At 43.1% G+C, this 20104-nt stretch overlaps 1 protein-coding gene across 2 annotated transcripts in view; it reads right to left on the bottom strand.

The window, feature by feature from the left end:
- LOC143172317 (transducin-like enhancer protein 4) overlaps window positions 1-20104 on the bottom strand; it is a 98367-nt gene that overhangs the window by 22986 nt on the left and 55277 nt on the right. The window lies entirely within an intron of this gene.

Raw genomic sequence — 20104 nt, 5'->3', positions numbered from 1 at the left:
GTCGCTTTAAAACCACAGAGATCATGTCTGAAGACAGTCCCACGAGACACTCCATTTAGCTGTTTTCAGTCAGGTACAGTGCCCCAGAGCCCCACATTTTTAGTTTTGGTTACATCTAACGTAGGCTATATTCATGGCAAAGGCATCAGTTTTCACATTTCTGTTCCTTTCCAATCTATCCATATGTATCAATCCTTCCGGGAAAAACACTTTCATTTTCTTTCCTTCTGCCTGTTTGTCTCTAAAGGATTTTATAGTTGTTTTGCTGCAGAGATGACCTAGGAGACGATAAGAAGACAAAACAAATTATTGTTTTAACTGAATACTTCACAGATAGGGCTGATGATCTCTTTCCACATTTTCTGACTTGTTCTCTCCCTTCCCCCCATTTTAAATCCTGTTTGTTCCTGACTTGATCAGTGGAAGAGTGATGGGAAAAGAGGTAGCCTTCAAGAGGCTACCATGATTGCAAAAAGCACCCTAAAACTCAATGGAAACATCCACTCCACATCCCGATTGCTTCAATCAGCAGAAACATGGTCACATGTTTTTCTCAGGTATTAACTGAGAGACTGGCAATTCGCTCATCTCTTCCCCTGTCAGATCTTGTGTGGCTTCTGAAGACCCGATGTATTTTATGCTTTTCTAGTACCTTACATGATTTAGGAAGCCAGAGCCACTGCGAAGCGCCCAGTGAAAACAGAATTCATTATCTGACCAGTCTCTTAATTGGGCAGGTGGATAAAACATGGCCAAGTGCTATTAAATATTTGCAAATTCCAGTTCATGCTGATTCTGAAGCAAAACATTCTCTCAGCCATCTATAAAAATATCTTCCAGAAAGAAATCTTTGAGCACTACTGTTCGCCTCTCTGCCCAAATAACATCCAAGCCCATTATATTTGCCTCACTTCATCTACACTCACTTACTTGTGTTCCCAAGACCCTTGTTCAGGAAATTATCCTATTTCCTATTCAGGAAAGCACTCGAGCAGATGTCAGATTTGAGGCACACACTTTGATCTCAGGGAAGTCACAAGGCAGATAAAGAAATCAGAGGAATGTACATATGTGCTGAACTTCAGATGCATACTGCACGCTACTCTGAATCTGGACCTCAGCCTGCTGCAAAAACAATTGTCCCTGGTCTCATTCTTCAAATCAAGGACTCTGGCAAGTGGAATGGATGGAAGAGTGGTGGGAACACAGATCCTGCAGTCAGCCTTAAAGCAGTTACATCAGTATATAATAGCACATTATATGTACAACACCTACTTTGAAGACTGAAAAAATAAAACACACAGTCCTTTCTGCCAGATTTTTAGATGCATTACAACTCCTGAACATCCTAGAGCTTTGCCAAGAGAATCATCAGAAGCTTTTATTTTTCTGGGCCTTTCATAATTTATATTAGACAGGTCATACTGTTAATTTTTTAAACGTTAAAAGCACAATCAAATACTAACTTCAGGCTAGCTGGAAATGTTTTGATGTCAGCAATGAGCAGGCAATACATCTTTAATTCAGGCTAGAGGAAAGGAAAAGCAAAAATCTCCCTCTTGTACTCCCCCTGCACTCTGCCAAGTAGTTAAGTGTGATAACTGGCATACACACACATGACCTTCTGTTCTATTCAAATGAGTTATCTTAGATAATTTGTGAAGACTGTTCTCTCTCATTTAAGTACTTCATAATATGATCCATCTTTCCCTTTGCTTTTGTTAAGGGCAGACTACAGTAATCCCCCTAAAACAGCATTCTGGCAAACGCTCCTAAATTATGTAATTCACTAGGTTCAACTCTACTGTTACAATCATTTTCAAGGAAGACGGGTGTAATACATTATCATTACAGCTATACAATCCTGAGTTGAATTTTCCTTGGCTGAATTCCTAACACTTTAATGCTGAAATTGATCTGTTTTAAAAACATCATGTGAAAGGTTTTTTAAATACCATACGTGCTCAAGCTCTTTATTTTAAATGGTTTAGAAATGAGCTGGTGGAAACAGGAGACAAAAAAGGTCTTATGTTCTCTAATCTAGCATTAAGTACATTTTAAAGAACAACAGGCATGTTTCCAAACAAACTATTGCAGTGTACAAATTACCCAGCAGGGATGGAGATAACAATACCTACGGTGTGGGTTTAGATCTGAGAAGTTGACATTTCATCAAGGTTGTCTAGGAAACCATTTTTAAAATTTATTTATAAAACAAAATGAAAGATGTTTATTTCCATTTGGGATGCCTTTAGAGAAGCTGGCAAGTAACAAGTTTATTAAAATGACAAGTTCAAGGTACTTTTTTTTTTGACTAAATAACCTCCCTGTGAGCCCATTAAGAGTGTGGAGATCAAAGGCCGAAGCAGCACTATAAAACCAGGAGTTACAGAGTTAAGGAAAAGTCTTCCCAAGCTTCCTTGATATGGATAATTTCCTCTAGCCACCATTCACTTTGGTAGTGCAACAGCAAAGACAAGCATTTTTGGACTTGCTTTGGAGTACGTTAAAAACCAACACCCATATTTTAATGGCCACCTAACCAAGCGGCTTGATTTTATGCACAGTCAGGAATTATTTTAGTTGTAAAAACTGATCCAGATGAGACTGAAGCAGCTAAACAGTGAGAAGGCAAAAAATGAGCTGGGAAGGATGCATGGGATAACTTGTAAAATGGATTTCTCAGTTGGGAAGGGTTATTAAATCCCGGATTGCAGCAGTTTGTCAGTGCATTTCTTCTCCTTAGTAGCTGCCAAGTCCATGACTTTCAAGGCAAAAGTCAGAATAGATAGCAACATATTTCTTAACACAAGGCTTGACTATTGTGATGATCTCTGCACACACCACCTTCAAATTTGACATCAGTGTAGGGCACACTTGTCCTAATGAGTGAGTGGGGATCCTACATCGAGTACACAAAGCACTGCCAGGAAGTGTCTAGCTATAATTTAAGAGGCTGAGTTGTAAGTCACACCACTGTTTACTAACAAACATCTGGGCTGCTTGAGCAACAGCAGACTCTGTTTCCTTGCAATGCCAGCTTGTTTGCTCTCAGTAATAAGCTAAATCTTGCCCTAAGACAGAGAAAATCTTGAATTTTAAAGTGGGTCTTCATTACTGTGTCCTACTATGATGGGGACAGATTCTGAACCTGCCCAGTCCATCCCTCTCCATTTCACTGTCCTTCCCCGCCCCTTATATTTACAGGGTGGGAGGTGAGGAAAGGCTTTCAGCATTTGTTGTGACTGGTAAGACCATCAGACTACTCATTGTGAGTAGACTTTAGCTCTGACAGTAAACGTAAATTTCCATTTAAAGACACCTAGAGCACCAGATGGAGCCCTTACAGTGAGAAAGTATAACAAGCTCTTTCACAGCAGGCACAATTGTATCTGAAGCTCCAGCCCACAGACGGAAATCCTTTTTCCCTGCCTACACGCTCTCCCCACAAGCGCGCTTTCGCTACTGACAAAAATCACATTCCCATATCCACCTCTGGGGCTGCTCCCTCTGCAGCAGCACTGGGAGAAGCCTGGGAGAGTCCTCCAGCTGTGCAGCAGCCCGCACTGGGCACCTTGCTAGCTGGCAGCAGAGCACTGTGCCGACAATCCTGATCCGTGGATGAACAATCTTGCTCCACGTATGGAAAGCGGCAGAGCCCTGCTAGCATGGCCCTGGGCCAGAAGTAACATGATGGGGAACAGCTCAGGCACAGTGCTGGGCTGTCGAAGTCACGCTGCTGGTGGGTGGTGTGCTATCAAGCCGGGTTAGCATCAGCCCCCGGGTCTCAGTGGTATGCTTCATGGCATGGTGTATATATGCTGCTTGACGGCTGGTTAGCCCAGGGGGGATGTTGCACGCATGCTCCCCCTGCCGTGACCCTCCCAACAGTGCAGTGGGCTCCCGCCAATTCTGCTATATCTACAACCCCGTGCGGTATTGAAGGATCCACACCACACACAAGAGCAATGTAATCGAACCCCAAGGAAGGATGAAAATTCAACTGAGGCTTCTCTTCTGAAAAAACATACAGAGATTAGGTAGTCAACTGAAACAGGAATTAGCCCAAAAGGATTGAGCTAGCAAACTAGCCCACACGAGCTACCACCAGAAAGAAGCATGCATGCACTTGCCATGAATGGGACTCAAATCCACTGAGAGGTTTTAAAAGGAAGAATTAGGTAAAAATGGATCACACAGTAATGCTGATGCTTGAGCAAAAAACTAAAACTGGGAGGGATAGAAAACTGTGTTTATATTTGGGAAATCTAGGTTCAGTAGTCTGCTCTTTTGTCTGATCGCGTGAAGTCAATTAAGCCTCTTCATGCCTCAGTTCATTATCTATAAAATAGGGATAATTTCAGAAGCCTAGAGAGCGTTTCTTTCCCTTACAAGGTTGTTGTGAGGATTAATGTATTGAAGATTTGGAGGTACTCCAGTATCACAGGGATGGATCCATTAAATATCTTAGACTGAAATGGAAAAATAAGGGGGGGGAGGAATCAGTCTTCCTTGTATCAGCAAAAACACAACTAGACGACTAGAGCAATCCAACTGCTCTAACAGCGTGCCTACACTAAACTCCAGAAACTAATACGTCTACAGATAGTAACTTTAGCCCGTTCTTAGTTTGCATAAATCTGTATCACAAGACATAGGAAATGTAAAAGAGGAAACACTTCTGCATCGTATGTAGAACTGTCATCAGCTAAACTCACAGGAACCTAAAGCCACTATATCTGAGATGTAACTTACTTAATACTCTGAACAAAATTTCAGAAAGAAAAAACTGCTGGTGGTGGTTGTTGTTGTTTTTTTAAATTACCCATGGGTAACAGAATTAACCAGGAAATGTGCTATCTGCAAGCCTGTCTTTGAAATTATTTTTCTCAAATTAACCGTATGTATTTGAACTGTGAACAAAGCCAAACCTGCAGCTGCCTAATAAACCCAAACCTGTACTTCAGAATGTGTAAGGCCTTCTCAAAGACAGCCAGATGTCAGATTAACCTCCCTGATTTCAAAAATGCAGAGCCAGTCTTCCCATTATCACTCCTTTTACTATAACCCACCAAGTACACAATCTTTTATTGCTTTGTGCTATGCAGTGTTTGCACTTACAGCACTCCATAAATAAGCAAAACAAACAGGGTGTGTGCTTATCTGATTAAAATCCAATGTAAATTATATGCAAAATAGGTGCAGCCCACTGGCTCATGGCAAGCTGCCAGTAAAGACCTTCTGTGCTGAAGGTTGTGCACCACTGATTTAGGGCATCATCTCTCTGTCATACTTCCGTTTCATTATTTTACAGTTTCCTATGCTACATTATTGAATGCTCTTTCCCATCTCCACTCTTATTCCTAGCTGGACAGTTTAGCACTCCATTTTCTTACTATCTGACACCAGACTATGCAAAAAAATCTTGCACCATGATGCATAATCACTGCGATTTGGGTGAGTCCAATCCAATCTCAGTCTATGTAGTACGCCATTTCTCTCTCCCCTTCTTGCTCCTGTAATCATTCAAAACTATTGTTACTGCAATGCAAATTCTTTCTAGAGGCACCTTCCTGCTTCCAGGTCTTGGCTTCCTGAAACTCGTGCCTTCTCCTGGTAAAGCACAGCTTGGGTCCCTTCTTACAGGTCTGCAAGCAAAGCACATTAGACTACAGAGCTAACTCTGTGTGACCGAGTACAGGGGAAAGTGCATTTCACATGAAATCAGAAAACTATCCAAGCTTGATTAAAAAGCATCCAGGCAATGCCGCAGAACATTCACGAGTTATTTTTTCTAAATTCTCTCACAATTTAGATGATCCAAAACTGGATTTCCCAAATGTTGTGCAGACATGATTATGGAATATATTTTTTTGTTTGGGCTTTAACTCCCTACTTTTCAGAGATTTCTCATTTTTCCTTCATTCAAGGTTGAAATTTGCTACGAGAATTTCTTTAGCCCTCTGTAGAATTGTTCAGGGTATTCCCCAAAGAGGGAGACAAAAAGAATTGGGGATTCATCATGCACAAGCTGATATTTACAGTAACACCACTCCCAGTACATGTTTGCTGGAAATAGCTTGATATTTCTTCACTTTCTTTTAATATTTGTAGGATTAATAACAAATTCAGGCCCTGATCCCACAGTATTTAACATCTGGGCAAAACGCTTCTTGCTGACGTCCACAGGGCTGTGGTTTGGCACAACAAACACGCTGCATGTTACAAGAAACCTTAGCAATGGAAGGCAATTTCTTCCTTATCTCTTTTTGTGCTTCCCTTCTTTTCTTATTGTGAAGAGACTAGGAACAATATGGCAACCATAACAAAGAGGAATAAAGAAAACACTCACGGATGATTGCTCAAAGTGAATCCATAAATGCCACGATTACCTTGCTACTATGGCATTTGGTTTTAGGACAACTGGAAGCTGCATGAAGACAGGTAACAAAAAATACCTGCATATGACAACTTTGGTGCTCCAAAACCCTGCGGGCACCTCAGATACCACGAGACGCACATGCTACAGCAGAGGCAAGGAATACCTTTGTATGCCTTCAGACAGCAATACAAATCTGTGTCTTCTCCTTTCATCGCAGTGGTGTCTTAACCTCTGTGAACTCTATTTGCCACTTTCCAGCTGACCTGCACAACTCTCTGAGGTTGATTGCTACAAAAAAACTACAGCTGGAATAACAAATATGAAGCATCTCTCCTGCCAAGTGGTAAGACCTTCCAGATCATACACTAACTTACTTCCTCCATGACAGGCCAAGGTAACTGTATTTCACAACACATTAAATGCATTAAGGGTCCCAAGCAAACAATGCTCAGGCAGAAAACTCAAGAGTCAGAGATGGCTAGAACAAACTTGCAGCTCCTCCAGGGCCAAAACTGCCTTTTCAGCAAAGATATCCTAACACAACTCTGCCTCTAATCTCTGCCATCCCTCAAGACAGACTTGAAAAGAAAGGACAGCTGGCAAAAAAGCAGCAGTGACAAAACTGTGAGTCAGACAGAGGTAGAAAGGTTAGTCTCCAGGAGCCAGAAACCACAAGGATAGGCATCTTAGACACGTTTTTTAAATGCTTCCTTTCTCTCTCCTCCTTCTCTTCCTGAAAGACTAAATGCAAAATGAAATCATCTTACAGAAGGACAGCCACTTCCCCCCTGTGCCCAATCATTCCAGTCACACTATGTTGTCCAGTAACCTGCATTGATAATTCCTCATGAATAAAATGTCAACATTATCATCCACAGCTATGTTGTTGACATGCTTTTGCTATTTCACTAAAAATACCATTAATTTTCTGGCTTCACAACAGCTGAGCTACTCCCCATTTGAATATACAAAAGAGTATTTTGTTTAAACCAAATTAAAAGCGTTCCAGTAAATGACTTCAATTTTGCTGGCTATACTACTTAGTGTATCCTGTTCTATTTAATCTTCTCTTTTCTCAACTCTACCCCTTCTACCTCCCCCTCCTTTTCTTTCTTTTTTTTTTTTCCTTCCCCTTCCCTTTTTATACTAAATCCTTTCATGCCAGGAACTGGATTTGCCCAGCAAGACATCCACAGTCAGAAAGAGCTTCAAAAACGTGGTGCCAAAGAGTTAAGGCAATGGTGAAATTGCCTCCGCTCTGTTTTTATTCACCTGTGTTTGCCAAAACATATTTAGCAGTAAGGAAAGGAAGAGAAAGGGGAGGGGGAAGCACACAAATGCTGAACACACCTTCCATTTCCCATCCAGATAAGTGTCGACATTCCCCATTTAAGTCAGAATGAAAACCACCATCGCTGCCAAGCCCTCCTGGCATCTCACCACTTTATTTGTTCTCATTTGTATCTAATGCTTTTGTCAACAGTTCAACAAAAGTCAAAGCAAACAACCCACTACAAACACTGGGGGTAACAGCAACAAGCATGAATCCTTCACAATTATCCAGCCCAGCTGCTCAGTGCCTGTCCAGGCTGCTTTCATTTACAACAGTGTCAACAAAAGGCTGTGAAACCCAGTAACTAGGTGGGTCAATACTACCACTGTAAACCCTCCGGAGAAGGAAATGCTGTTCTCCTGCTTTACTGCTTCAGCAAACATGCAGAATAATTCAGTTAGATAGACAAGTGCTTGCCTAATCATTTGTTGTGTGAATTATTCAAGGCTTTCCCCATAAAATACTAAATGATGGCTCTTCAAATATTTCCAAGGAACCACCAGATGCTCGACAGGAGAAAAGGAAACATTAGGCAAATTCTGACATAACGGAGGACAATGGTAACCTATGATCTTGGAAAGTGTTAATGTTCAGAGGATTAACGCCTTCCTACACCTTGCCTCTGGTGTCACTGTATAGAGAGCAAACAGCTTTTAACAGACAAGCGCTAGGCACGCATCGGTCTACTAGCTGCCTGATCTTTATACAGCATAATCAAGGCTGCTGCCCACGATTTTTCTTCCTGTTTTCATACGAGTTGTAAAAGAATTCTCTCCAGAGAGCATGTAGAATGTGGATAAAAATAAGCACAGTAGTTAGTCAGGTGGATGCAGAGAGGAAACTCATTTCTTCCCCGCACCTCCCTCTCCCTCCGCTCCCCCCCATGCTCATTTGATCTCTTCCTAATCACCCACCTTAGCGTCTCCTTCTCTGCAGCCACAAGGCAAATGTTCACGTGCTTTTCTCCAGAGCTTTCACGAGGGTTCATGTTTACACTTTCAAAGAGCAGGGCAAACTAGTCATACAGCGTAGAACGGAGTGCTAAGTGATCTTTTACTTCAGTTGCCTCTCTAGTGTGGGAAACAGACACCTCCAGACGTCTGCTTCCTTGTTTTTGTTGGCTTTCGTGACAACCATATCATTACATTAACATATTATTTTTGAACTTTAAGTAACCATTAAGGAAATGGGCAAATTAAATAAGTGGTGCTTGTTTTGATTTAATCTCACTATTGGCAAGAACAACCCTGGATATGAACAAGTGTTTTTCCTAAGACCAGTTTACATACACATCACAGTGCAGCGTTGGACAGATACGTATCTTGAGCCAGAACACAATATCAAATACACTTATAAATATTTTATTTTTGACATCTACAGTAGCAGTTGTGCATGCTGAATAACTAGTATTCCAGAGAGAATCCCTGGCAGTTTTAAGACTTAGCAAAATAGTAAGAGAAATTCTGTCTGTATGTCAAATTAAAGCACATATTTTTGTTTTTATAATTAGAATCTGTAACATACTTTGTTTGTAAAACAAGCAGTTTTACAGTGATTACACTGTAGCAGTCTCTGGAGTTGCGTGCTGTCAACACAGAGAGCCTTCTTCAAACAAAGTTTTCTTCCTCTTTCTGTCCAAAACAATTATGAAACACTTGCCTACAAAGTAGCCGCAGCTCCGTCACTTTATGATCGTCACAGCTGTTAGTGCCCATTTCAGCCCTACTCCACTTGGTGGGAAACTTCAGTTAAATTTACTATTATAAATCAAGTTATTGCTATTTGCAATGCTAAGTTTGTTTATTAGTATTAGCAGGACCAGTGCCTTCACTGTTACAGTCATTAGCAGTATTTGCAAAATGGTTTAGGCTCCATGGAGACCAAAGGCACAACAGAGAGGTACTATAGCATAGAAAACTTTTAATATCAAAAGGGCTGCAACTTGCACAGATTAACTGGGAAAAACCTGCACAGTCTGATGCTAGATACTCTAAAAAGAACAGGGAAGACAGACAACACCACACAAAAATGTCTCCTCTTCCTCATCCCCTGGAGCAGGAAGAAGGGTCCAAAAATGGCATCTCCAGCCTTCGCCATGAGTGGAGGCAATGCAGTTACAAGAAAACGTTCTTGAAGCACGCGAGAGTCCTACAGAAGGTCTGCTAAATACTTAATTGGTTTCAAATACCCTGCGGTGTGATATAAAGCTTTTAGGCTACCTAGGTGGTGAGCATACAGTGCTTTTTATAAAGGCACTAAACTGACCCTGGACAGGCTGCCTTTATGCTGAAAGCAGGGTGCCTTTGCTACTCTAAGCCAATTATGCATCCTGACAGGGCACTTGGAAAGATACCGTACTTCAAGGGAATGGCAGAGAGAGGGTTTCTCTCACCCCACAAGGTTTACTGTAATTGATTTTAAAGGGATTATTTTAAAATTATTCAGACACTGAATTCCCCTCATATTCTGCAGTATGGGACAGCAAAGCTCATTACAAAATAATATTTGCAGGTCATTGCAAGAAACTTTTCTTGAAGCAGGGGAGGAAAAGCAAAACGTTCATTTCCTCGAGGGCTAAAACAAATTGCAGTTTGGTATTTTTAAAACAAATAGAGAGGTGGGACAGAAATACAGCATCAACAGGTATGGTTTCAGCAAACATATCTGGGAGAGACAAGAAATATAAACATACAGCTATAATTACTGCAAGCCAAATACAATGATTTCCTAATGCCTGGTGGTGTAACATCACAAGGCAAAGCTTCACATTATTTAGGTCAGCACTGGCTTTTCAACTCAATGCAAGCAATGATTTCTATATAGTCCGTCCACTTTGTTATTAAAATAAAATGAGCAAAGGATTCGGAAGTATGTTGTTGTAGCTGCCAAGTTTTGTGTTGTGTGTGGTCTGTGCCAAACTCACATCACACACCCCTGTAGGCAACCCTTCTTCTGGGGGTAGCTGCGATCGGGAGACACCTCTCCTGGCCCTTCTTCCATACGCCTGTGCAGCACCTCTGCAGTGCACACCAGTCTGATGAAACAGGACACCACCAGCAAAATCAGTGTTATTACTTATTTTGATCTGGCAAGATTAATATAGCAAAGAAAATACTGTATGCCCTCTTTCAAAAAAATATAGTGGCTTCAAATATGTCAGCTTCACTGCATGGAGAAGCTGCAATAGACCACTCACCCTGTGAATGAAAAAAGGAACAAACCATGCTGAAATTTTTCCCTTCTTCCTCCCCTCGGCCGCACTTACTCATAAGTACACATTAAGGAAACTCCCACAGCTGCACTCACCGCCTCTCGAGAGGCAGAAAAACAGAGGTACAGCTGTGCCTGCTAATATTCATATGCAAACAAGTAGCATCTGACTGGCTGCAATACCTCACTTAAAAGCACCTCGGTACTCTTTGATAATCTTGCAGCTCAAAAAGAAGTGATACAGAGCAATCTGCTGTTCTCTTAATGCAATTAGCAGATTAAAGCAGCATTTCACCTCCAATACTTCATTAAAACACTGATTGTATCCAGCATTAGCTGACGATACGACATACACAGTGTTCCCCCTACAGTCTTCCCGAAGACTCAGTGGAGAGCGGTGGGACAAGCCCTGCACTCACAGCCAGTGGCCAGCACAGTGCCCAGAGCTGGACACGAAATCTGCACCGTGGTGCGCCGCAGCGGGGGCAAGGACGGCAGGAGGCGAGAGGAAAGAGAACCTGTGCACTTGCAAGGGCTCTGGCAGGATGCTAACGACCCCGGTGCTGGCGCGCTTGGTAATTGCTCTGGGAGGCAGTGGAAACTACCTTCCCCCGGGTTTTGCATCTCTCAAGCGCAGTCTAGTAAACTGTGATGCGGACACAAGCACTTATTTCAATTTTCCCCTCAGATTATTCTTTGCACGGCAGACTGCCATGCCCAGTAACACCTCGGCTTAGGAGAAAATTTTTTTTATTCGTTCCCTTGTGAAGCCCAAAGCAAGCTAACAGCATCCCACCGAGAGCACTGTCAGGCCAAGTCCCTCTACCATGGGAAGCACTGCCAGGAGGGGCCCAGCTTCACCCCCTCTGCCAGGCACTGGGGGCATCCCTGGGGGACCCTCCAGCTCAGCCCCCGCCGCTGCCAGCCAGCGCAGCTCCACCAGTGCCAAGGAAAGAACAAACTAAAAAAAGATTAATTCGCAGATGTTCATGCATTTCACACACAGGGTGCCCTGTGGTCCGTTGCCAGGGCAACGAGAGACCACCATCGCGCACTTTATTGGCTTTATGAAGTGCGTCTCGGGGGCTATAGTCCGAGAAATGCTGCATGATAATCGTCAGGCTTTTCAGAAGCCTTGTTTTGTGTTTATCCACATTTAACCCTCTGAGTGTTATTAAGAGCATCACTATGCATGTCTGGCACACCAAGGAAAGCGGAGACGGGGAGGGAGGGACACGCACACAGTCTCCGCTTCCAGCCTAGAAACCCTGGAAAACATGTCCTCGGCACCTGCTCCCACCTGCCCAGCGTTTAAGTTTTTGCCCACAGGCAAGCTGGTCCCCAGGCTGTGGTAGTGCAGGGCTCAGCCCAGCAGGGTCTGGGGACAAAACTGACACCGGCAAGTGCAAAGGCAGCACAAGTGTTGCATTGGACTAACAGACTACTGATGGCAGGCACATCTTTCCTCGGTAACTTTGAAAGAAGAAGAAGAAAAAAAGAAAAAGGCCCACCAACTTCCTAGAAACATTACGAGAAAAACCGCACTCTCATTTTGAATCCCAACACGTGACACCAGCAAGCCAGCCACACTGAAATCTTTACCACAGCCCCTCCAAAGCTGCAGTCCCTGTGGAAAAGGAAAATCCCGTGTCCAGACAACGTTCGGTGTCGCAGTGCCAAGGGCTACAACATCATCTGTAAATTCACACAAACAAGCCGGAGCAATAAGCTGCCCAGGACTCGGCTGCTCCACCTCCCTCATCACTCACTTCCCATCCTCTCCTCGCCCCAGGCCAGCGTCGCGCATCTCCTCTGGCTGTCCTCTCATTGTCCAAGGCAGGGCTGGGGACGGAGGGACGGGGGTTAAAATCACAAATGCCACAACGCCCGCAGCAGCAGGCGCCGCCAACATCAAGGGCTAATCCAGCAGGAGAGGAGAGGGAGAAAGCGAGGGTGGCAGAGGGGATCAATAGAAGAAACCGCTTACATTCAGGCTCGCAGGAGAAGGAGCACGCAGAGACAATCATTTCCTGGGAAAAGCTAAAGCCTAACGAGAATTTACTCTGCCTCTTTTATTCAGACAACCAACCCTTTTGTGGCAGGGGCTTCCTGAGTGACAGGAACCCAGGGCCCCTTAATAGGATTTCCATATTATTTCCAACACCTGCCTAGAATTTATTTGTTTACATTGAAGGAGGAGAGATTCTCAAATCAGACATCTGCTTCTAGTTCAGGCATATCTTAGGAAACCATCTAGAAAGAAGCTTTGTTGCTATGGAGACATTTTTATTTTCTTCCCTTAGTTGGCTGAAAAACATTAGCATTTCCAGTTTTTTGTTCTTCAAAAGGCCAAGTGTCGCTCAAGAAAACACAGAACTTTTCAAATTGCTATGCAGAATAGGCTAATTGAGCTTTAGATATTTAATTAATTATTCGACTCAGTCAGAACTGTACCGGAGAGAGGCAGGAGACACGGTGTAACTTTCCCGCAAATTCCCCTCAATGGCCGATTCCTGCTGGCTGGCCTAATTGCTTCTTCCCTCAAAGCACAGCTAAAACTTTGTAATTCATGATGCACTCAACAATCTTGCATAATAACTTGGGAATCAGTGAGACTACTCATTTCCTTCAGCTTCTTCTAAAATCAACATAAGAGACTGACAACACTTTGACTAGGAATATGCTTCTTTCCCAGTGCCAGGGAAGACACAGGAGGAGCAATACAAATATTAATACAAACATTAACCTACTACTAGCATTTGGTGACTTTAGCCAGAGGACAGACACTTCCAAAGCATGTCATCCATGTCACTGATTCCAGAAGGTAATCTGTCCTTCACTCCCTTCAGCAGATAATCAGCATGGCCAAAGAACCTACCGATTTGCATAAAAATAAGGGATGTTTCAAGTTACTTTGGATCTAAGGGTTTTAAAGACAACTAAAAATCAAAACGCTAAGTGCTCAATACAACAAAAAAAATGTATCACAGCAGTAACAGGTATCTCTAAGGCAAAAAGCAGCCATCTAGTTTGTGTCCCGCTTTGACAAAAATTTTGTAAGTATTGTTTATTTTCTCTCATTTCTTCAATCAACACCTATTTAACCCGACCTGCAAACATGTTCTTCATTCCAGACAAGTTCACCATGAGTAAACTGATGTAAACCATGAATGCCAGCATCCAAAGTATGATTTTAATTGCACAGTTACAATGAGGAGAACTTCAGAAGAGATAATAAACAAATTCATTCCCTCCCTTTACTACTCTTCTCCCAGCTATTACATTGTCAAAGCCTTTGTGCTGGAGAAGACCTTTCCAGCCACCTCCTCACCCCAGCAAACTTCCTCTTCCTACTCTACAATGTTAAGTCATAATCCTGTGTTATCAACATCACAGTCTGTTGCCATGGAAATAATTAGACATGACTGCTCAGGTTAGAAATTAGAGCCCCTGTAAGTGTTTGCCTCCTGGCTGAAGAGAGCATCTGGAGAGAGAACATTTGAGTTACCCTAAATCACCAAGTGGCAAAATAAAGTTTGATAGTGAGAAGCACTGCACGATTTTGTCCAAATGTGGGCACACTGCCAAATAAGAGTCACCCTGCAGTAATTGGCAAATGGGTGCAAGGTAAGAGGCCAGCGTACCACTAATACACAGAAGCGGGAAAAAAAAGCTATTGGGTAAAGGAGGTGAAGCCATCAAAACTGGCAGAAACAGCTAATTCTTTGATACCAGAGTACGTGCTGTTACTTTCATATGAATACTCTACACTAAATTAAAATTCCCAGATGACCTCATTAAAAAGGCAAATGATGTGACACTGAATGAAAGAAAAAAATGTAAAACTCAGGTGGGAGGGAGAGGGTGGGGGAGAAAAAAGAAGACAAAAACGCACCGGGGAGCTATATACCTGAGGTTCAGTTTTGTGTTCTAAAAATCTGTTAAAAACCACAGGGCTTGAATGACGTGCTACAAGTCTAGCCATGAAAAGGTTATTAAGAAAAAAAAAGCGGTGCCAAAAAATCAGCTCCGTAAGATAGACCGAGACAACAAACAGGACCCTGCTAATTAATATTTGTTCTGCTTCAGCAGACAGTTACTGGACGAGCCTGCAACAAACAAGCATGTCTCACCCAATCACATCATTAATCCATTCACGTTCAGCACCTGAGGACCAGCTATGCCCCACAGATATTTATTCATCTGTTCCACAAACAAACAATTACAACACATTTTCTGGAATTAGGGCACCTGTTACATTCAGCACAGCTTACGCGCCCAGAGGCAGATATCAATTAATACTGAAAAAATTACTGTATCGCAAGCCAACAGAAGTTACTCATTATATTTTGATAACGCTACCCCCAAAACACCCACAATGATCAAAAACACAACTCTTGCAGAGGAAAGTTTCGTTCAAATATGCTCAGCTTAAAACTACCACTTCATCATTCCGAAAAGCAAAATACACGCAACACCTCGTTTCCCAACGGAGAAAGGCATGAGCAGAATCCATGACATGAGTGTGAAACATCTGGATTTTAACAAGCCTGTGAAGTGCTTTTCAGCTGAATGGTATTAAAGTGGCAAAACAAGAAAATGATCAGGAAATAAATTCTGTAGATTTCTTTAGGTGTGTAACAGATAACTATGTTTCTTTGGCTCGTTAAATACATACTGAATGCAAAGACATTTGGCTGGACACTCATAGCACTGTAATTTAAAAGAAACCTGGCAATTAAGACAAAGTCCACAGCAGTGCATCATGGCAGTTTACGTGGTGTTCCTCTACCAACAGAATAACAAAGTTTGAGCAAGGTAAATATATTTGGTAATATCCAAAAGTCTTATAACATATGTTGGGCGTTTTGATTTTAAACTACCTTGTTCTTTCCAGAAGCATTACACTCATACAACTTTTTTTTTAAGTATCAAATTACAGCTGCAGGAGCAAGCAGCTTACTCTCACTTACATACTTAATGAACAGAGGACTAAACACCTAATAGTGGCTAACAGCTTGAGAAGCTAAATTGAGAAGCACTGGAACAACTGCCACCACAAATGTAGATGGAACGTGGGAATCACACCCATCTACTTTCCCTGTATCTGCCACATGTAATTATTAGCCTTCACACAGATTAAAGCAAAACTAATCTTATTGCTAAACTCACTTGAATTTGCCCTGACAGACTTCTCCTAGTTCACTAGTACGTTGGACAGAAATTCACCCCAAACCTCCATTTGATGCATTATTTCAGATTCTTTCATTTAAAACTTTTTTTTTTCCCAGAGGAATCTCAACAGGCTATTTTATTCCTGCCACAAGACTGCAGCTTTTAATTATTGGCACTTGTTGCTCCTGAAACGGTAACCCCCAGCATCAAAATGAACAGAGTCTCCACCGTGTTGGCAAGTCTTAGTATGGGCATGGTCTCTGTGCCAAACAATTTACAATTCAGGTGGGGGAAAAAAAAAAAAAAAGGCAACGCACCTCCTGAGTATAAAGTACAACAGATTTGGATTAACAACAGATGCAGTAAAAAGTTACACAAATTGAATCCTGTCCACGAGGCAGCGATTCAGAAGACTGAGATTCTTGAATAACCTGCTCAGGGACATCCTGGCTACCTCGGGCAGGCCCGCCACCCAGCCAGCACGTGGGGGCTCCTTCACTCTGCGGGAGGAGACTGCTAGCACTGGACTACTTTGTGCCAGGTGGTGCTTTTGCACACAAAATGCTTCCTTAGCTTCTTCACAGGGTATGTTTTACAGAAGGGACTTTGTTAGGGACCAGAGGAACTTTCGACACATTTGTACCAGAGAGGGTAGGTGAGGACCAGGGCTGGGAAGAACATGCCTCCTCCATCAGCAGCTCTTGCAGGACGTGGAAAAATCCTTGTGGGGTGCAATTAGCAAGCAAGAATCCACTGCAGAATAATCCTTTTCCTTTTTTTTTTTCCTTAATAAAGAAGTTTTACTGCTTTGAAAAGGGGATACACCGAGCCCTCTGTGAAAAGCTGCTCGGTTAACTACAGAGCTGTTTGTTTGTCTTTCTGTCTATACACATTATATTCCCTCAGAGCCCTTAAGCCACGGCTGCACTTTGAGCACAGCCCTGGCACTTGCCACCCTTCCCTTCCCTTTGTCCGCTCCACAGCCTCACCACTGCACAAAGAGTGCTCCCGTGACCCAGTTTACTGCATCTAGAGTTTTCCCACACTTCAAACTTTGCAAAGGATTTGGAGGACTGAATCCAACACGAAATCAAAGAGCTCCCAAAGCCGCCCTTCTCCATGAGGTTCGCTGTGCCGATGCTGATCTATTATTTAGGAATAGCTCCTGGACAATCTCGTGTTATCTGGAAGGTGAACTGCTCACTCCAGGGAGGTGCTGGGAAGGATGTGAGCCCAGTCTGGCTTACCAGGCAGAAAATGTCACATTTAGAAAAGTGATGCAAACTGCCTTTTCCTTGGGCTGAACCAGGAGGAGGATCAGGACCAGCACAGCTAGAGACAGAAAGTTTCACGAAGACAACTGTCCAGCAAATCCAAAGCACTGGAAGTGGTGGCAAAAAACAGGACACTTCAGCCGAACTCCTTTCTTTGTAGAAATCAGTAGGGTACCTTCATTATCTGAATCGTACACTAAAGCGTAAATTTACACTTTATGAGCTATTCTAAAATCTGCCCTGCTTAATAATCTGTATCAGCAAGAAAACACTTTAAAGTGTCTCTCACAATTAAACCCAGGCACAACCTTGTATAAATCAAAATTTTGCTACCATATCAAAACGTTACACTGGGGCTGTATAACATTGCCCATATCCTCATTACATGCTACACTAATTACTACCAGCAGATTCAGAATTTTCTGCACATTAGAGGCTTTTAGAGGAGCTATAAAAAATTTCAGGCACCATTAATTTAAATTTGTATTGAAATTTCCTTTTGACAGATGGCCAAAAATTACTTACTATTTAGAGTACCAGAGCTGCCTGTTTGCACATTAGAAGAGGAAAGGGAAAAATTAAAAGCAAGAAGGAAATTTATGTCACGTTCATTACCTGTTAAATGTTAAGGAGCATTATCCTGCATGAATAAATTATTTCATACGAGCACACAGACTCCAGCTGCTGGCAACTGGCACGTTCTGGCTGACAAAAACCATCTCAAGTCACACAGCAGACAATCATAAAAAGCCTCTCTTAACCAGGAGCCACTTAAGGGAGGACAGATCGATTGAACAAGTGACTAACTGCTACTCTGGGCATCACTGAAAACATTTAAGGAAATTAGCAAACTATTTCACCTTGCAAAGCTGGCAGCAAGCCCCATAATGCTGACACACAAGCCAACTCACAACCTGAACACCGTGCAAGACAAACATCTACTTATCATTTCAAAGTAAATTGGCACGAAGTAGTGACGCCCTCCTCTCCCTCTTGAAGCTGTATGAATAACAGTGCCCTTGAATCATTCCCAGACAAAATCAGCCTTTTTGGTATAAACACTCCCCGTAACACCCATGCCAGCATAAACACCCCAACATCCCACAAACATTACATAAAAATGACTAGTGTATTTTGTTCAAAAACAGTGGTTAGCATGTACTAGCAGTTCTCCTCATTCACTTTCTTGAGTGAAACGCTCATGGTTCCAACTGTACAGGTATGCAAACTCGCTAAAGAAACCAGGTGGGTTTGTATTCCCACATTTAGATATCTGCTCTACTTGTACTTGTTTGTTTGGGTGCAGGAAAAAAGAAAATGGACTAAACCTACCTGTTCATGGTGAACAGGGGGTGTTCTAGGGAAATCATCATTAATCTGCGCCCAGCCTTGCTGCATAAAGCAGTAATCCCAGTCTCCAGCCATCGTGACAAGGAAGCTGAAGTAAAATCCGACATGCTGTTGTTCTATGTCGGTAGATAGACAGCTTCAGTGCCTTTGCTGCTCACAGTAAAAACTGACAGTTCCTGTCAGCTCTTGGTTGTTATGCAGGGCCATGTGGGTAACAGCAAAACTGACAACCATCGGCTCAGTTGCACTCGGCTGGGACGTGGCAGAGTTGCCAGTGGCGGAATGGGCGTGCTGGGGAAAGCTGTGGGACATGCCCCGACCTGGAGCTGCCGGAGAAGCAAAGGCATAGCGCCTTGCATGGCAGCCCTGGCCAGACAGGTCTCTGGTGGGGGCAAAGCCTGTGCCCGGCACCGTGCTCCTTCCGACACTGTCTAGGGCACAGCAGTAACATCTGCCTGGCAAGCTCCTGATAATCTTGCCTAATGCACCCAAGACTCGTGCTGAGAACACCTCTTCTGCCATTTGGCCAACCCCAAGAGTAAATTACATCTTCCTAAAAAAAGCACCACTAAAATCTTGGCAAACGGGTTGCAAGTGCTCAGTAAGGTGGGCACAGGTCTTGCCCCTTTTAAGAGAAGGGTATCTTTCATTTTACACTCGCCATCACCTATAAAAAGGCTTAGTCTTATGCTCCTGAAAATTGTGCAAGCCACTCAGGCTCTACTCTGTAACTACATCCAGCTACCCAGAGCTGGGCAGGTAACTGCATAGCTGGCAACAACTGGGTCTGCAGCGAGTTGGTAAACCACCAGCAGCAGCGAGGAGAGCAGACTGATCCAAGAGAGGGCAGGGCCAAGATGCACCTCCCCACTTGCAGCATTAAAAACCCGGGAGCCTCTGAAAGACTCTGGTGGCTATCCAGCATGGACAAGCATGCAGGTACATACGCTGAATCATAGTCGTATGCATCACTGAATGCTCAGAATTACACAAGCCACAAAGTGTGCATTACATCTACTTATACACAGGATGGTGCACACACGTACGCTGCGAAGTCACTTAGAGCCTGAAAATTAGCTTTCGGATAAAGGAAGGCAGGATCCTCAGTGTGAGTACCACCTTTGTCAGGGTATGGAACGGCAGCTTGTTCCTCTCCAACTCGTTTGGGAAGGAAGCGGGCAGCACACCACCTCTCCCCTGCAAGCAACGGAGCTCTCCTTCCATAACTGCATTAGGACACATCAGAATTACAGTTCACAGCCTCCAAATGACTTAAAACTACTGGCTAATTCTTTCTGTCTCATAAGCTTGGGCAGAGAACCCGGGCAGCCCTTTCCTTATATCCAGGAACAGCCTTAATGCTGTTCCACCAAACCCACT

Source organism: Aptenodytes patagonicus, chromosome Z, assembly GCF_965638725.1.
Source record: "Aptenodytes patagonicus chromosome Z, bAptPat1.pri.cur, whole genome shotgun sequence".
Classification (NCBI taxonomy): Eukaryota; Metazoa; Chordata; class Aves; order Sphenisciformes; family Spheniscidae; genus Aptenodytes; species Aptenodytes patagonicus.
Note: the sequence above shows the minus strand (reverse complement) of the source record. Positions and strands in the feature narration are given on the sequence as shown.